At 46.1% G+C, this 18,050-nt stretch overlaps 11 non-coding genes and 2 pseudogenes across 11 annotated transcripts; all 13 read left to right on the top strand.

Annotated features, from left to right (window-relative positions):
- Positions 1-8,430: 8,430 nt before the first annotated feature.
- On the top strand, positions 8,431-8,521 carry LOC142370751 (U2 spliceosomal RNA; annotated as a pseudogene).
- Positions 8,522-11,562: 3,041 nt separating this feature from the next.
- LOC142370524 (U2 spliceosomal RNA) lies at positions 11,563-11,741 on the top strand (annotated as a pseudogene).
- A 364-nt stretch (positions 11,742-12,105) lies between these two features.
- LOC142375337 (5S ribosomal RNA) lies at positions 12,106-12,224 on the top strand. Its single transcript, XR_012768931.1, has one exon. It is a non-coding gene; the product is annotated as a 5S ribosomal RNA (ribosomal RNA).
- A 604-nt stretch (positions 12,225-12,828) lies between these two features.
- On the top strand, positions 12,829-12,941 carry LOC142373773 (U5 spliceosomal RNA). The gene has a single exon (XR_012768570.1). It is a non-coding gene; the product is annotated as a U5 spliceosomal RNA (small nuclear RNA).
- A 305-nt stretch (positions 12,942-13,246) lies between these two features.
- On the top strand, positions 13,247-13,437 carry LOC142368104 (U2 spliceosomal RNA). The gene has a single exon (XR_012767258.1). It is a non-coding gene; the product is annotated as a U2 spliceosomal RNA (small nuclear RNA).
- A 364-nt stretch (positions 13,438-13,801) lies between these two features.
- LOC142374388 (5S ribosomal RNA) lies at positions 13,802-13,920 on the top strand. The gene has a single exon (XR_012768705.1). It is a non-coding gene; the product is annotated as a 5S ribosomal RNA (ribosomal RNA).
- A 609-nt stretch (positions 13,921-14,529) lies between these two features.
- LOC142373766 (U5 spliceosomal RNA) lies at positions 14,530-14,642 on the top strand. Its single transcript, XR_012768568.1, has one exon. It is a non-coding gene; the product is annotated as a U5 spliceosomal RNA (small nuclear RNA).
- A 305-nt stretch (positions 14,643-14,947) lies between these two features.
- On the top strand, positions 14,948-15,138 carry LOC142368098 (U2 spliceosomal RNA). The gene has a single exon (XR_012767254.1). It is a non-coding gene; the product is annotated as a U2 spliceosomal RNA (small nuclear RNA).
- Positions 15,139-15,502: 364 nt separating this feature from the next.
- Positions 15,503-15,621, top strand: LOC142374384 (5S ribosomal RNA). Its single transcript, XR_012768704.1, has one exon. It is a non-coding gene; the product is annotated as a 5S ribosomal RNA (ribosomal RNA).
- A 614-nt stretch (positions 15,622-16,235) lies between these two features.
- On the top strand, positions 16,236-16,348 carry LOC142373762 (U5 spliceosomal RNA). Its single transcript, XR_012768567.1, has one exon. It is a non-coding gene; the product is annotated as a U5 spliceosomal RNA (small nuclear RNA).
- Positions 16,349-16,653: 305 nt separating this feature from the next.
- On the top strand, positions 16,654-16,844 carry LOC142370095 (U2 spliceosomal RNA). Its single transcript, XR_012767789.1, has one exon. It is a non-coding gene; the product is annotated as a U2 spliceosomal RNA (small nuclear RNA).
- A 364-nt stretch (positions 16,845-17,208) lies between these two features.
- Positions 17,209-17,327, top strand: LOC142374378 (5S ribosomal RNA). Its single transcript, XR_012768703.1, has one exon. It is a non-coding gene; the product is annotated as a 5S ribosomal RNA (ribosomal RNA).
- Positions 17,328-17,931: 604 nt separating this feature from the next.
- LOC142373755 (U5 spliceosomal RNA) lies at positions 17,932-18,044 on the top strand. The gene has a single exon (XR_012768566.1). It is a non-coding gene; the product is annotated as a U5 spliceosomal RNA (small nuclear RNA).
- The last annotated feature ends 6 nt before the right edge of the window (positions 18,045-18,050 follow it).

The raw sequence follows: 18,050 nt of genomic DNA, 5'->3' as shown, positions 1-18,050 counted from the left end.
TGGTGAAGTGGTGGTTGATTGACGCTGTGACGCTTTGCTTTGCGGTAAGACGTATTGCATCACTTCCTGTTACCTTGCTTGTGTACTGTGGAATTTATTTCTCCTCTTGGACTACTGATAATCACTTTATTTCTACCTATAACTTACACAATTTTGCATAGTTAACTCTATAGCTTACCATTCTTTTCTAACACACTCCTACAGATCTTTAATCTTTATTCTCACTTTTTAGTGGTGTGTCTGGCTCTCTAGCTTAGCATGGCTACCAGTTCTCTCCCTTCATCTCCTGCTTTCACCTGCTCCGTGTGTCAGATGTTTAGTTACTCCTCTGCCTCCTTTAGCGATAATGTACATGTAACAAATGTAGTCTTTTTGTAGTTTTCGAGGCGAGGTTATCTTAATTGGAAGCTCGGCTCTGCACTGTTGAAAATCAACCGATAGCGAGCCAGGTCCCTTTAGCCAGTGTGGAGCCACCTAGCGTAGCTAGCTCCATTAGCCTCCCCCTAGCAGAACCTGAGCAGCCGGGATTACACGGTGGCTGGGTGACTGTCAGGAAGAGGCATAGCTCTAAAGTCAAGCCCGTTGTTCACCATCACCCTGTCCATGCTTCAAATAGATTTTCCCCACTCAGCGACACACCCGCTGAGGACAAAACCCTGGTAACTGGCAGCTCTATAGTCAGAAACGTGGCATTAGAGACACCAGCGGCCATAGTCAAATGCATTCCAGGGGCCAGAGCGGGCGACATAGAATCCTATTTAAAACTGCTGGCTAAGGATAAACGTAAATACGGTGAAACTGTTATTCACGTCAGCGTTAATGACACCCGGTTACGCCAATCGGAGGTCACTAAAATTAATGTTGCATCGTTGTGTAATTTTGCCAAAACAATGTGGGACTCCGTAGTTTTCTCTGGACCCCTGCCAAATCTGACCAGTGATGACATGTTTAGCCGCATGTCCTCCTTCAACCGCTGGTTGTCCAGATGGTGTCCAGCAAACAACGTGGGCTACATAGATAATTGGGAATCTTTCTGGAGAAAACCTGGAGAGACGGCATTCATCCCACTTTGGAAGGAGCTGCTCTCATTTCTAGAAATATGGACGTGGTGTCCCTGCAGAAAGTCTTTGAAGCAGGTATGGCTTATGTAGCTCTCAGCAGGGTGACGTCTCTCAGCTGCATGTGTTGTGAGGCCCTGGGTTTTATGGACAGTGAAGGAGAACGCCAGCCTCACAGGAAACTGTCTGCGTAGCACTCCGTTCTGTTTCAGCTTCTCCTCTGCTCTCTCCATGTAAACCAGATTGGCAGATTCTGGAGCTCCACTCTGGATTCTTGCTACACCTGTCTGATTATCCATCCTCAGGCCCAGCTTAGTGATGTGTTGATCATCCTCAGAAGTCACTATGCACATCAGTGTGGCAGAAGCACCGTTAACCAGACCGTTCTGAATGTCAAAGTTTCTGGTGAGCATGACACGAGCCCCTGCAGCAGCTTTCAGAGTGTGGGCTAAATCATTTCGGCCTCCCTTACATGGTGTGTCTTTACGGGCCATTCTGCCTGTTCGGGATCTTTCTGGAAGTCATCTGCATCCATCGTGATAATGTTGGAATGGAACAAAGCTAGTGCTGCTGAGTTGTGTTCATCAACCAACTTATTGGTGGGCAAAATGTGCAGAAGCTCAGTGGGACAAAGAGCTGGTTCAGTGATGGCCTGTGACAACAAATCTCTGTCAGCCTGAGACAGCTCATCTGCCTTTGGTTTCACCCCAATCCTGTTCAGCACGTCTGCAAAGGCAACATCATCCTTCTGTCTCATGATCTCAGTCAGAGTGATCATCTGAAAATGTTCCTGCCACAGGTCAGTATCTGCTGGGTCGTGTACACACAGAGGTTTAGACTGGCGCACAGGCGGCAGCTGATAGAAATCTCCAACAGCTAAAACTGACATTCCACCAAACGCTCTCTGATTGCCTTTGATCTGTTTCAGTCCTGCGTCCACATAAGCAAAAAGAGGCTTTGAAACCATGGAGATCTCATCGATAATGAGGATTTGAGCATTAAAAAGTTCAGATGTGAGTTCATCCAGTTGGTTAGCGAGTCCTTGGATTGGTGCTTTCAGACTGCGTGGAAGCTTCAGCAGAGAGTGCAGTGTTGTGCCACAGATGCTGAAAGCTGCAGTTCCAGTGAAAGAAGAGAGTAAAACAGTTGGCTTTGATATGTCAAACTCCTCTGCATGTAGCTGCAGTTTGCTCAGTATCTTAGATGCCTCTGAGTAAATGCATTTCATCAGGTGGGACTTTCCTGTTCCTGCACCACCGTTGACATAAAAGAAAAACTGCTCTGGATTTAGGCCACACACAAGTTTAATGCAGCAGTCTCTGATAGCATGGAACACACAGGCCTGCTTCTGCTTCAGGTTCTGATACATCTGCCGCCGCACAGCTGGATCCACAGCTGGGGGTTCTCTGATGGCTCTCATTTCTGTCACAGCAGCAGACTGAGGACAATAGTCGGGCACATTTTCCTGCTCATCGTCTGGCTCTCTTTGCTGCAGCTCATCATCACAACTTCAGATTCAGGAGCCAGATTACACCATTCATCCATCACATGCTCTCTGCTCTCCTCAAACTCTACAAGTGCATTCTCAATCTCCTCAGTGTGTTTCTCATATTAGTCTCTGTGTGTTTGTGTAATGTTTTTCACGCTCTCAGGACGGTTTGAGCCTGGGAGCTGCACCCAGCCAGAGTTGTACAAAGACTCGTAGGTGGGAAGATGGGCACTTGGTATTTCATACTCGGATCGGTGAGGAAGGTACAGTCTCAGTAATCTGGCATAAAACTGCTCGGGGTGCTTCTCCTTGGAACATTGGTTATATCTGATGACAGAGGGCTTATCATTTTTCCGCCTTTGGACAAATCCCAGCTCATTCAGAAGTGGTGAAACACCATCACGCTTTGAGTGGTCTGCACTGACAAACCTGCAGCTAGCAGCAAAATCAGCCGAGCACATCTCCTCATACTCTGGGGTCTCGGGTCTGGCTTTGTATTTGTCACTCAAACTCGTCATCCAGACATTACGAGACTCTGACGGGGTGTCCTCCAAGAATGACATGGGGCGACTCATTTTCACTGGACTGTCATCAGTAGGAATGAACACAACACTGCGTGAGCACTTCTTCATCTTTATTGATATATGTGTAACCTGGACATCTTGTAGCTTTTATTTAAGAGTCGTAACCTTTCATTTTATCACAATAACATGGTGTGTTAGACTTAAATGTTATAAAATGTAATCTCAGCAAGAGACATTCTTAAAACTTTAATCAGAGTTCCCCAAAATGACTAATACGGTGCATGATTCTATCATAAGTTCAATGGATACAGTCAAATTTGCATGAGCTATATACTGACCAAGGGAACGGACCTGTCCTGCATAATGTTAATCTCAGCCTTTTGTGTAAATGGCAGAGCAGAGCCTTCCGTTATCAGCCCCTCTCTGTGGAACCAGCTGCCAGTTTGGCTTCAGGAAGCAGACACCCTCTCTACTTTTAAGATCAGGCTTAAAACTTTCCTTTCTGATGAAGCTTATAGTTAGGGATGGCTCAGCTGAGCCTGAAACATCCCATAGTTCTGCTGCTATAGGCCCAGCCTGCTGGGGGAGCTCCCATGATGCACCTCTCCTCTCCATGTACATGTGACATCATTGTTGTCATTAACTTGTTCCTCTCTCAGCAGGTGTCCCTGGCCTGGTGTTACGCTGCTTGTTGTCCCCTCTTTTCTGTCCTCTCAGCCCCAGCTGCTCCAGGCAGATGGCCGCCCTTCCTGGTTCTGGTTCTGATGGAGCTTTCTTCCTGTTAAAACTCAGTTTTTTCTTCCCACACTTCTGTGCGTGCTCGGGATTGAACAGAAGTTACGGTGCATTTTGTAGGATTCCTTAGCTAAGCTACTTCTTTTAATTGTGTCTGTGTTAATAAAACTGAACTGAAATGACAAATAAATGAACATGTACATCTGTACTGTTATATGTTACGTTAAAACAGAGTACTGAAATATATCTTTATTGAATAGATTAATAAATCTGAAGTCTGATTGTGTCCAGGGTTTCTTCCAGGTGTCCTCCCTCTGTCACCATCTCACATCTGAAATTCCTGTCAGTAGCATTTCAGAGCTGAGCCTCGGTTGGGAGAGTTTTTATCTTCACTTCATCTTCACAGACTATATTACCACAGCAATACAACTGAGCCAAATGCTGGATTTAAATTCATTTTTATTATATTTTCAAAGAAACGTCATTAATAAAAATAGAACATAAAACAATATTAACTATGTGTAAACTATATACATATATATGAAATTTATTCTGCCAGAGGGCAGGGTCTTTCCACTGCCTCAATGTTAATGATTTTTTTCCCAATATATTTTATATTTAGAAAGACTTTACCCTTTTCAAGGGCTCCCACAAGTCCTGGGAAATATAAAATACTTCGGTGCTGGACATGAGGAGCTCCAGCTCTCCCCTTGTGCTGCTCTCCATCACGCCCATCACCTCCACTCCAGCTGCCTCATCAGTCACAATCAGCACCTGCCAAAACAAACAGCACTTATGTCCCATAATACCTTGCAGCTAGATATTAAACCCCTTTCTTACTCCTTGTTTATTTCTTTAATCTCTTTCTCAATTGTGTCAGATCATTTGCCATTTCATGTCTGTATAATATACACTAGATTGCCAAAAGTATTCACTCACTCATCCAGATAATTAAATTCAGGTGTTCCCATCACTTCCATGGCCACAGGTGTAGAAATTCAAGCCCCTCGGCATGCAGACTGCTTCTACAAGCATCTGTGAAAGAATGGCTCGCTCTCAGGAGCTCAGTGGATTCCAGCGTGGTGCCATGATAGGATGCCACCTGTGCAACAAGTCCAGTGGAGACATTTCCTCGCTCCTAAATATCCCACAGTCAGCTGTCAGTGGTGTTAGAACAAAGTGGAAGCGACTGGGAACGCCAGCAGCTCAGCCACCAAGTGGTCGGCCACGTAAAATGACAGAGCGGGTTTGGAGGTCTGTAGCAATGGACTCTGCAGAAGGTTGGCGACCTTTCTGCAGAGTCAATTGCTGCAGACCTCCAAACTTCATGTGGCCTTTTACATGTTTAAACCAGAGAAAACAACTCCTTGTATGTGCCTACCGACTTGGCAAATAAAGCTCATTCTGATCCTGATTAGAATGTGTTTTTAGATTAGATGAATTAGAATGCTTTTTACTTCTACATTGCTGTAGGGTGTTGTGTGCAGGAAGTCCCCTCCTGCATCCATGTTGGACTTTAAGTGGGTAATCCTGCACTGGCTGCCGAGGTCCAGCTCCTGGACTGCAGCTTCCCGCCACAGCGTGAGGGAGGCAGAAGCTTTATCCTGTACAGAACACAGTATGAGATGTCAGAACTATAAAGGCACCAGAGATTACTCTGTAATGTGCAGCCTACAAGTGACCACAGTAAACATATAAACAACCAGCGCCACAGAAAGAGACAGTTAGCACACTCCCATAGACTACTAAGGTACTCACAGAATATGAAAGTTATCTTATTTTATCTTCCCTTATCTAGAAACCACAGAGGTTGTCCCTCCTCTCCAATCCTCCCGTTCTCTGGTCTTACCTGCTGCAGCTTCACCTCACGCAGCGGGACCTCCTCTCTCCCACTGCGGACCTTTTTCACAGCTGAGAGCTAAATAAGAACAAGTTCAGTCACTTAGTGATCTAATTAGACCTAAACATGTCATTGCAACAGCTTTTCTGTAATAAAACATTTCAAATACTGGTAGGCATTACTTTGTCTACCTAAAATGTTTGTATCTCTGAATTACAATTAAGCACGGTAATTTATCTGAGTGTATTAGTGTGTTCTTCTGATGAAGACAAATCAACATACCTGAACAACTTTGCCCTCCAGTGTGAGGAGGCCCTTTGTCCCCTTCACATTCTTTATAGTTGTGTGTAGGGACGGGGGACAGAGGAGGGCTTTCCTGCAAAGGGGTCCATCCTGCAAACCTTGCAGCACCAACCCCGCTCCATGCTGTCAGAGGTGGAGAAGATCATTAGGCTTTCCCTTGCCCTGCCCATATCTGTCAAAGCATCTGAGCGCTCTTTCTCAGCCTGAAAACCTGGCTGCGCAGCACCATGACGCAGGAGAGACTAATACATTTGGCCATTATGAACACTCACAGTGACCTTACGGATAAATTGGCTTAAACAATTTATCAAGAACACATCTTCAATTTGGAACTTTATACCGAATTTAATTTTCTCCAAATTAGGAGGCCTAAATTTCTTTTTACTTTGTAATTATAATGTTGAAAAAATCCCCTCAAAACTATCCTACTTTCATAAACAGATGCTTCTTTCTTGGTCATTGATCTACAAACATAATTTTCCCCCACATAGATACTACATATGGAACAATATTGGTATGAAGTTCCAAATTTAAAATGGGTTCTTGATAAATTGTTGCCAATTGCCAATTTATTTTGAAAATAGTAATACCACCTCAAACCAACTGGGTTATGTGTCGCACACGGAGCAAGACACCTGAGCTCAGCCACTCTGCTGGGAAATAATATGGGCACGGAGCGCAAAAAGAGCGAGATGAGGAGGTAACTGGGCTATATAGTCCATCCCACCAGCAGTAAATGGCTATTTACCCTTATTGCGGTGTGCAATTAGGGCCGTCATGACTCATAGGATGCGAAAGCATCTATGCTACTACACCAGCCTTCACCATTTCCCCAAGGAAAGACAGCGCCAGTGCATTATGAACCTCATTTATCCTCCTCTCTGCATCAAACACATTCATGCTGCCTTAACTGAAAACTGTCATTTCCACGTTGCAAATTTGAAAGTCAGGCCAAAATGCCATCGCTGTCAATTTGGGGAAAACGGAAAACTCATGCTACAACATTTCAAATGTGCGACTTTCAAAGTAATTAGGCTTTGGAACTTTTCTAAGGTTTTAAGATAATCACAGGACTGGGAAACCGCCCAAACTCGCCTTAACCATGGCCTGAACAGGCTAACGTTATGCCTGTTTGGTTCGTTAGCTAGCTAACTAATGCTAACGTTAGCTAGTGAACGCTAACTGTCAGAGCAGTAATTAAAACATATTAACAAACATACTTGCTTGATAACTTACCTTATTTATTCTTCTTCAAAAGAATAAAAAAAAGTGGACTCAGCAGGCTGCCCTCAGTGCCCCGGCCTGTGTGCTGGACTGCTGCGTTGCTGACATAGACCTAATATACTTTGCTGAGCGGGAGAGACTGAATGTTGCACCATGCACACTTCTTCTTCTTTGAATGCGCAGTGGGAGTGAGACTGTGTTGCTACTTATTGTTGAATGAGCTTCACTCTAAATAAAGTCATCTTCCCTCTAAACACTAAGTTTTTTGCATTTTTCACCATGCAACTAACTTTTACTTCATAAAAATCAGTCATAAGTGCATATGGTAATTAACCTAGTAAAGTTAAGGAATGTATGTATGTCAGGACAGCTATTGGACTTTACAGTGAAGATGTATTGTATATAGATAATCCATGAGCCTAGTCAAGCGGTGAAGTTGTAAAGCAATGAGATTGCTGAGATTTTCTCATGAGAATGAGAAAAAAGTGATCAGAGCTTCATCCTCTGTGGCTGGTTGACTGTTAGAGCTTCCAGCTGCCTCTAACTCCCACACCTCAAAAAACAAATGTCCCTTACAGGGTAGACATCTCAGGTGATGTTCTGACTGGGGTGGTTTATATAATCTATGTGTAGAACTGTTTGTGTTCTACCACCCAGGTATAGACAATAGTGATCCATCAGCTACTATTTCTAACACTCTCATGCTCTCTCCTTCACAGTGACGGTGCTGCTGTCAACACAAATAATTATTAACTTCCGTCACAGAAATGGATGTTAATGACGTGATTTTTATCCACAAGGACAATTCTTTCCAATTCTTCAAAAAAATACAGTTATATTTACTTCTGCGTCCTGCATGTCTTGTGTTGAAAAATTTGCCGATCACCCCATGACACACACACACACACACACACACACACAGACACACACAGACACACAGACACGAGGAAGTTAACCAGCTTCGGCTGCTGCTGATTGGTTGGCAGACACCTCTGTTTCTATTGGCCCTCAGTCTCCATGTTTCTGATCCTGGACCTGCTGAGATGTCCCAGGCCATTGTTGGTTTTGATCCTCATACATTTAACTTTGTCCTGAGCGGGCGGGAGTGCAAAGTTGTACCATCTGAAACGGCTGAAGAGTGCTCACTGCAGCGGGTGGGCGGAGGTGCAAAGTGACGCTTTGTAGGCAACAAAAGAGCACCGCCACAAGTGCGCATTGTGCCAGGAAGGGCTCTCGGACGTGAAACAGTGGAGGGTTATCGCTTCTCGGCCTTTTGGCTAAGATCAAGTGTAGTATCTGTTCTTATCTAGTCAGTACCGGGAGCAGTACCACGAGTGGCAGACCCTTCAAGACTTTAACGATACACGTGCACACTGGTGGGAAATGGTGAAGGAAAAGACCCAGACTTTCTTTAGACAGGCAGGTAGGAGAAAAAAGAATAGGGAAAACAGACGCATGATGGGACTGCAGAAGCGACTACAGCGCTATTTTAAATTAAACCAACAAGGGATGGATTTTAATGATGAAATAAAACAAGTGAAAACAGAGATGTCGATTTTAGCAGATATTAAAAGTAAGGGTGTCATTTTAAGAAGCAGGGAACGAGAAATAGAGGAAGGAGAGAAGTGCACAAGGTATTTTTTTAAGAAAATTGTGAATAAAGGGGGGGCCATTTTAAAGCTAACAAAAGAGAACGGGTGCACAGTTGATTCAATGGAAGAAATTAAACAAGCTGTTGAACAATTTTATCGTGAATTGTACGAACAAAAACCTGTTGAAATGGACACCATGACAGAAGTTTTAAATTTCATAGAAAAAACAGTAAAAGACAGTGTGCTTTTAACCCAAGATTTTACAATTTCAGAGTTAAATAAATGTTTTACAAATTTTAAGAAAGGGAAGTCCCCAGGACAAGATGGACTTCCCTTGGAATTTTATTTGACCTTTTGGGATATTTTAGCACCTGACTTGTTTACTGTTTTTATGGAATTTGAGCAACTTGAGCGACTTCCTGACAGTTTTAGAGCAGGGATAGTGACTCTTCTTCACAAAAAAAAAGACAAGACTGACTTGAAGAATTGGAGACCGATTACACTTTTAAACTTTGACTGTAAACTTTTTAGTAAACTTTTAGCTTCACGTATGTCCTTGTTTTTAGAAGACCTGATTCACCCGGATCAAGCCTGTGCCATCCCGGGGAGGAAGATAACCGACAGCCTCGTACTGATCCGAGACACCATCTGTTATGCGAGAGACAGAAACATTCGGCTAGCAGTCCTAAATTTAGACTTTGAGAAAGCCTTTGATCGGGTCTCGCACCAGTACCTTTTCCAGGTACTGCAAAAAATGGGGTTCCCAGAAAGGTTTATAGCTTGGGTGGGTCTGCTGTACCGGGGCATTACCAGCAAATTCCTTGTTAACGGGCATCTGACAAAAGCAGTAAACATCCACTGCGGTGTCCGTCAGGGTTGTCCGTTATCTGCCCTCCTCTACATCATCTGTGTGGAACCACTCGCACAGAGCTTGAGAAGGGACCACCGAATCAATGGGGTGAGAGTCCCGGGGAGCGGGGGACTATCGACAAAGTGTGTTTTATATATGGACGACGTAAACATTTTATGTACAGACCTAATATCCATCAATAGGACTCTGGACTTGACTGACTGGTATGGACGGGCCTCTGGGGCAAAACTAAACAGAAACAAGACCCAAGCCCAATTTTACGGGCCATGGACAGCGACTGAGACTGCAGGACTCCCCGTGACTATAACCCAGACCAAACAGAAAATACTGGGGATTAATTTTGACAAGGAAGGGGGAGGGACATCAAACTGGCCAGACGTGGTAGGGAAAGTAAAGCAAAGACTAGGATACTGGGGACTTAGAGGACTGACCATTGAAGGAAAGGTTTTAATCATCAAAGCCGTGATTTTACCTTTGCTTTTACTAATCAGTTCTGTTTTTATCCCACCTAGAAAAGTGCTTTTAGACCTGGACCGAGCCATTTTTTATTTTCTGTGGGGCTCCAAGTGGGAAAGACTGAGGAGAGATGTAATGAAGAAACAAAAAGAGAAAGGAGGAAAAGGAGTGCCTGATTTTTATTTGTTTTTAGGAAGCAGATACACTACACTGCACATCCTACAGGCCACAGACCCATCCGGAAACCCCAAAACTAAAGCAATGACACGATTCTGGATGGGTTCTTACCTCAGAAGACTGAAGATTTTACCCACCGACCTAAAAGTGCCTGTGTCTTTTAGCCTGCCACCATCCTATGCTTTTATCCAGACGTTCTTAAAGCATTTTAACTTGGAGGCAGAGGAGTTGCATGTTTTAACAAACCACCGCTCTTTGATTTCTGTTGTGCAGGAGCGGGAACCAGTGAGTCCAGTGCGTGGGCTCGCGTTCGGCGAGCCCTCAACAGTTTGGTGCAACGTCAACCATTCCGCTCTCCCAAACAGACTCCGGGACCTGTCGTGGATGGTGGCTCATGAGATCCTCCCAGTCAGGTCCGTTATGCACTCCCGGGGCATGTCAGCGATCTCAACCTGCCCGCGACCTGGTTGTGGCGCGCCCGAGTCGGTGAGGCACCTGCTCTGGGAGTGCAGCGCTGCTGCAGACCAGTGGGCAACAGCCGGCTCCTTGCAATTCCCGTACTTGCCAGCAAGGGAGGTCCTCACAGCACAACTCGTGCTCTATGGGGTGAGCCAAACAAAAATAAAAAAGAATGACTTTGCCAAGCAGTGGCTCACCCTAGCCGCTATGAAAGACGCCATGTGGACCTCCAGGAACTTGCTGGTGAGGAAGCGCATGCAGATCCCCCCCGTGGCTGTGATCCGGATGGCCGCAGCGGCGGCTCAAGCGGCCGGAGCTGCAGGCGGCGGGCCTAGGACACATCCAAAAAGAAGAATCGCCTCTGTGCCCATTCGGATGAAGGAGCCGGAGCTACACACAAAAAGGTCAAAGCAGCGACGGCCTGGCTCTCCGGGCGAGGCAGGTGGGAAGGAGCAACAGGGTGGGGATCTCCTCTGAGCACCACGACAGGATCCCGAGAGACCTACTGTTTGGGGGAGCGAAATGAGTTTCCCTGGGTAGGGACTCACTGCGCCCCTGCACAAAAAATGGACTTGGAAGAGAGCATTTTAACTAATGCACTCCTTTTTAAAGACACTCAATACAAACTGCTACTCGCATGAGAACTACTTCACATGTAACTTTTACCTTAGAGAACATTGACCTTATCTGTAATATCCCATGGAAAACTTGTTTTATTGTTGTTGTTTTAAATGTGGTTATACAGATTACACTTATTTATTGATGTTTTTATTCATAGGTAAAACATATGTCTTAAATATGAAGTTTTTATGAAAATGTGATGTATTAGTGTCAATAAATTTTTTCAAAAGAAAAAAAAATCTGTTCTTATCAGTTTAATATCTGATACGTCCTCTATATGAGGACTACATATTAAATGGATTTTTAGGCACAGGGGATGAAAAAGGGGCTTGCTCCGTTCACTCCACGCATCGTCCCGGTACTGCAGTGCCGCCGGGAATGGTGCACTCTTCCCAACTCTTGTGAAATAACAAAACCAGCGGTACATGGTGGTAGTTTCAGGGAGCCATTGTATTCTGACTTCTAAAATACAACTATAATCTTTAGAAAAGACGCAGTTTATGAGCACGTCGTGGGATTGAGCTTCCCTGGTTTCTCTGTATGACCATGAACACCAAACTACACACAGAGAACAGAGGAGCTTGACAGACACACACTAAGTTATCTGAGAGTCCCATTTTCAGCTGCAGAGAAAAAACACATCAGGGAAGTCGACGTGCAGGCTCAACATCAGCCTCTCAAGCCAACTCTCTGGTAAAATAGGGGAAACGTATGGTTCCAGCACCTATGTAACACATATTTGTCACGAGGACTGTGGCTTACGGCCACACCGCCCTGAACACGCCTGATCTCGTCCGAACTCGGAAGCCAAGCAGGGTCGGGCCTGGTTAGTACTTGGATGGGAGACCGCTTGGGAATACCAGGTGCTGTAAGCATTTTTCTCTCTTCTCTCTGCATGTCTTTTGTTGAAACATCTGTTGATCACCCTGTGATCCATCTTGCTGATCCTGGATCTGCTAAGGTGTCCCAGGTCATGGTTGCCTTTGATCCTCATACATTTAACTTTGTCCTGACAAAGGAGCAGTTCCAAAAAGTCAAACAGGGACTGCCTTTGCATTTGACGCAGTCAAACTGCATGCGCCTGGAGAAGCCAAAAGGCTTACAGCACCTGGTATTCCCAGGCGGTCTCCCCATCCAAGTACTAACCAGGCCCGACTCTGCTTAGCTTCTGAGATAAAACTCTGGCTTTTAGTCTGCGAAAAGAGAGTGAAAGTGAACTCCACTTTGAGATGGCTCTGGGATTGGGCCGACTGGGAGAATTGCTTGAAAAAAACCTCTACACCCAATGAGCGGTCAGAACAAAGCCTCAAGACCCCTAGTCTTTTGCACAGAGTAAAAGACAAAGCAGCCATTGAATAGGGCCCGATTGTTCCTACCTGGTCGGCCGAGGAGCCAGCGTCTCAACCAAGCAAAGCTCACCGTGGGGAAGGTGGCTATGCCAACTAGCCTGATGCACTGCTCCCGCAGTGTCAAATCCTCGTACTCTGGTTTCTCTTCATAACGTACAAGTCTTTCGCCTTTTACTAAAGACTTCCGTGGAGAGCAGCATTAATGAGTTGTTTCTATTTTTGGAAGGCTTTACCTTTGCGGGTGAAGCCCATTCTGTCTGTGCAAAGGAAATCTTCTTGCTGTGCCAAGTGACTTCTCGGAGTAGAGTCACCTTATTTCTTGAGACCGTGCCCATGTTCAAAGCCTGGAGCGCTAAATTGTTGTTGTTTGAACGGTGCTCAGTGGAGCGGGCGGGAGTGCAAAGTTGTACCATCTGAAACGGCTGAAGAGTGCTCACTGCAGCGGGTGGGCGGAGGTGCAAAGTGACGCTTTGTAGGCAACAAAAGAGCACCGCCACAAGTGCGCATTGTGCCAGGAAGGGCTCTCGGACGTGAAACAGTGGAGGGTTATCGCTTCTCGGCCTTTTGGCTAAGATCAAGTGTAGTATCTGTTCTTATCAGTTTAATATCTGATACGTCCTCTATATGAGGACTACATATTAAATGGATTTTTAGGCACAGGGGTTGAAAAAGGGGCTTGCTCCGTTCACTCCACGCATCGACCCGGTACTGCAGTGCCGCCGGGAACGGTGCACTCTTCCCAACTCTTGTGAAATAACAAAACCAGCGGTACATGGTGGTAGTTTCAGGGAGCCATTGTATTCTGACTTCTAAAATGGAACTATAATCTTTAGAAAAGACGCAGTTTATGAGCACGTCGTGGGATTGAGCTTCCCTGGTTTCTCTGTATGACCATGAACACCAAACTACACACAGAGAACAGAGGAGCTTGACAGACACACACTAAGTTATCTGAGAGTCCCATTTTCAGCTGCAGAGAACAATCACATCAGGGAAGTCGACGTGCAGGCTCAACATCAGCCTCTCAAGCCAACTCTCTGGTAAAATAGGGGCAACGTATGGTTCCAGCACCTATGTAACACATATTTGTCACGGGGACTGTGGCTTACGGCCACACCGCCCTGAACACGCCCGATCTCGTCCGAACTCGGAAGCCAAGCAGGGTCGGGCCTGGTTAGTACTTGGATGGGAGACCGCTTGGGAATACCAGGTGCTGTAAGCATTTTTCTCTCTTCTCTTCTCTCTGCATGTCTTTTGTTGAAACATCTGTTGATCACCCTGTGATCCATCTTGCTGATCCTGGATCTGCTAAGGTGTCCCAGGTCATGGTTGCCTTTGATCCTCATACATTTAACTTTGTCCTGACAAAGGAGCAGTTCCAAAAAGTCAAACAGGGACTGCCTTTGCATTTGACGCAGTCAAACTGCATGCGCCTGGAGAAGCCAAAAGGCTTACAGCACCTGGTATTCCCAGGCGGTCTCCCCATCCAAGTACTAACCAGGCCCGACTCTGCTTAGCTTCTGAGATAAAACTCTGGCTTTTAGTCTGCGAAAAGAGAGTGAAAGTGAACTCCACTTTGAGATGGCTCTGGGATTGGGCCGACTGGGAGAATTGCTTGAAAAAAACCTCTACACCCAATGAGCGGTCAGAACAAAGCCTCAAGACCCCTAGTCTTTTGCACAGAGTAAAAGACAAAGCAGCCATTGAATAGGGCCCGATTGTTCCTACCTGGTCGGCCGAGGAGCCAGCGTCTCAACCAAGCAAAGCTCACCGTGGGGAAGGTGGCTATGCCAACTAGCCTGATGCACTGCTCCCGCAGTGTCAAATACTCGTACTCTGGTTTCTCTTCATAACGTACAAGTCTTTCGCCTTTTACTAAAGACTTCCGTGGAGAGCAGCATTAATGAGTTGTTTCTATTTTTGGAAGGCTTTACCTTTGCGGGTGAAGCCCATTCTGTCTGTGCAAAGGAAATCTTCTTGCTGTGCCAAGTGACTTCTCGGAGTAGAGTCACCTTATTTCTTGAGACCGTGCCCATGTTCAAAGCCTGGAGCGCTAAATTGTTGTTGTTTGAACGGTGCTCAGTGGAGCGGGCGGGAGTGCAAAGTTGTACCATCTGAAACGGCTGAAGAGTGCTCACTGCAGCGGGTGGGCGGAGGTGCAAAGTGACGCTTTGTAGGCAACAAAAGAGCACCGCCACAAGTGCGCATTGTGCCAGGAAGGGCTCTCGGACGTGAAACAGTGGAGGGTTATCGCTTCTCGGCCTTTTGGCTAAGATCAAGTGTAGTATCTGTTCTTATCAGTTTAATATCTGATACGTCCTCTATATGAGGACTACATATTAAATGGATTTTTAGGCACAGGGGTTGAAAAAGGGGCTTGCTCCGTTCACTCCACGCATCGACCCGGTACTGCAGTGCCGCCGGGAACGGTGCACTCTTCCCAACTCTTGTGAAATAACAAAACCAGCGGTACATGGTGGTAGTTTCAGGGAGCCATTGTATTCTGACTTCTAAAATGGAACTATAATCTTTAGAAAAGACGCAGTTTATGAGCACGTCGTGGGATTGAGCTTCCCTGGTTTCTCTGTATGACCATGAACACCAAACTACACACAGAGAACAGAGGAGCTTGACAGACACACACTAAGTTATCTGAGAGTCCCATTTTCAGCTGCAGAGAACAATCACATCAGGGAAGTCGACGTGCAGGCTCAACATCAGCCTCTCAAGCCAACTCTCTGGTAAAATAGGGGCAACGTATGGTTCCAGCACCTATGTAACACATATTTGTCACGGGGACTGTGGCTTACGGCCACACCGCCCTGAACACGCCCGATCTCGTCCGAACTCGGAAGCCAAGCAGGGTCGGGCCTGGTTAGTACTTGGATGGGAGACCGCTTGGGAATACCAGGTGCTGTAAGCATTTTTCTCTCTTCTCTTCTCTTCTCTCTGCATGTCTTTTGTTGAAACATCTGTTGATCACCCTGTGATCCATCTTGCTGATCCTGGATCTGCTAAGGTGTCCCAGGTCATGGTTGCCTTTGATCCTCATACATTTAACTTTGTCCTGACAAAGGAGCAGTTCCAAAAAGTCAAACAGGGACTGCCTTTGCATTTGACGCAGTCAAACTGCATGCGCCTGGAGAAGCCAAAAGGCTTACAGCACCTGGTATTCCCAGGCGGTCTCCCCATCCAAGTACTAACCAGGCCCGACTCTGCTTAGCTTCTGAGATAAAACTCTGGCTTTTAGTCTGCGAAAAGAGAGTGAAAGTGAACTCCACTTTGAGATGGCTCTGGGATTGGGCCGACTGGGAGAATTGCTTGAAAAAAACCTCTACACCCAATGAGCGGTCAGAACAAAGCCTCAAGACCCCTAGTCTTTTGCACAGAGTAAAAGACAAAGCAGCCATTGAATAGGGCCCGATTGTTCCTACCTGGTCGGCCGAGGAGCCAGCGTCTCAACCAAGCAAAGCTCACCGTGGGGAAGGTGGCTATGCCAACTAGCCTGATGCACTGCTCCCGCAGTGTCAAATACTCGTACTCTGGTTTCTCTTCATAACGTACAAGTCTTTCGCCTTTTACTAAAGACTTCCGTGGAGAGCAGCATTAATGAGTTGTTTCTATTTTTGGAAGGCTTTACCTTTGCGGGTGAAGCCCATTCTGTCTGTGCAAAGGAAATCTTCTTGCTGTGCCAAGTGACTTCTCGGAGTAGAGTCACCTTATTTCTTGAGACCGTGCCCATGTTCAAAGCCTGGAGCGCTAAATTGTTGTTGTTTGAACGGTGCTCAGTGGAGCGGGCGGGAGTGCAAAGTTGTACCATCTGAAACGGCTGAAGAGTGCTCACTGCAGCGGGTGGGCGGAGGTGCAAAGTGACGCTTTGTAGGCAACAAAAGAGCACCGCCACAAGTGCGCATTGTGCCAGGAAGGGCTCTCGGACGTGAAACAGTGGAGGGTTATCGCTTCTCGTCCTTTTGGCTAAGATCAAGTGTAGTATCTGTTCTTATCAGTTTAATATCTGATACGTCCTCTATATGAGGACTACATATTAAATGGATTTTTAGGCACAGGGGTTGAAAAAGGGGCTTGCTCCGTTCACTCCACGCATCGACCCGGTACTGCAGTGCCGCCGGGAACGGTGCACTCTTCCCAACTCTTGTGAAATAACAAAACCAGCGGTACATGGTGGTAGTTTCAGGGAGCCATTGTATTCTGACTTCTAAAATGGAACTATAATCTTTAGAAAAGACGCAGTTTATGAGCACGTCGTGGGATTGAGCTTCCCTGGTTTCTCTGTATGACCATGAACACCAAACTACACACAGAGAACAGAGGAGCTTGACAGACACACACTAAGTTATCTGAGAGTCCCATTTTCAGCTGCAGAGAACAATCACATCAGGGAAGTCGACGTGCAGGCTCAACATCAGCCTCTCAAGCCAACTCTCTGGTAAAATAGGGGCAACGTATGGTTCCAGCACCTATGTAACACATATTTGTCACGGGGACTGTGGCTTACGGCCACACCGCCCTGAACACGCCCGATCTCGTCCGAACTCGGAAGCCAAGCAGGGTCGGGCCTGGTTAGTACTTGGATGGGAGACCGCTTGGGAATACCAGGTGCTGTAAGCATTTTTCTCTCTTCTCTCTGCATGTCTTTTGTTGAAACATCTGTTGATCACCCTGTGATCCATCTTGCTGATCCTGGATCTGCTAAGGTGTCCCAGGTCATGGTTGCCTTTGATCCTCATACATTTAACTTTGTCCTGACAAAGGAGCAGTTCCAAAAAGTCAAACAGGGACTGCCTTTGCATTTGACGCAGTCAAACTGCATGCGCCTGGAGAAGCCAAAAGGCTTACAGCACCTGGTATTCCCAGGCGGTCTCCCCATCCAAGTACTAACCAGGCCCGACTCTGCTTAGCTTCTGAGATAAAACTCTGGCTTTTAGTCTGCGAAAAGAGAGTGAAAGTGAACTCCACTTTGAGATGGCTCTGGGATTGGGCCGACTGGGAGAATTGCTTGAAAAAAACCTCTACACCCAATGAGCGGTCAGAACAAAGCCTCAAGACCCCTAGTCTTTTGCACAGAGTAAAAGACAAAGCAGCCATTGAATAGGGCCCGATTGTTCCTACCTGGTCGGCCGAGGAGCCAGCGTCTCAACCAAGCAAAGCTCACCGTGGGGAAGGTGGCTATGCCAACTAGCCTGATGCACTGCTCCCGCAGTGTCAAATACTCGTACTCTGGTTTCTCTTCATAACGTACAAGTCTTTCGCCTTTTACTAAAGACTTCCGTGGAGAGCAGCATTAATGAGTTGTTTCTATTTTTGGAAGGCTTTACCTTTGCGGGTGAAGCC

The sequence above is a fragment of the Odontesthes bonariensis genome, chromosome 2 (assembly GCF_027942865.1).
Source record: "Odontesthes bonariensis isolate fOdoBon6 chromosome 2, fOdoBon6.hap1, whole genome shotgun sequence".
Lineage (NCBI taxonomy): Eukaryota > Metazoa > Chordata > Actinopteri > Atheriniformes > Atherinopsidae > Odontesthes > Odontesthes bonariensis.
The sequence above is the reverse complement of the archived record's forward strand: the minus strand, read 5'-3'. Positions and strand labels throughout refer to the sequence as shown.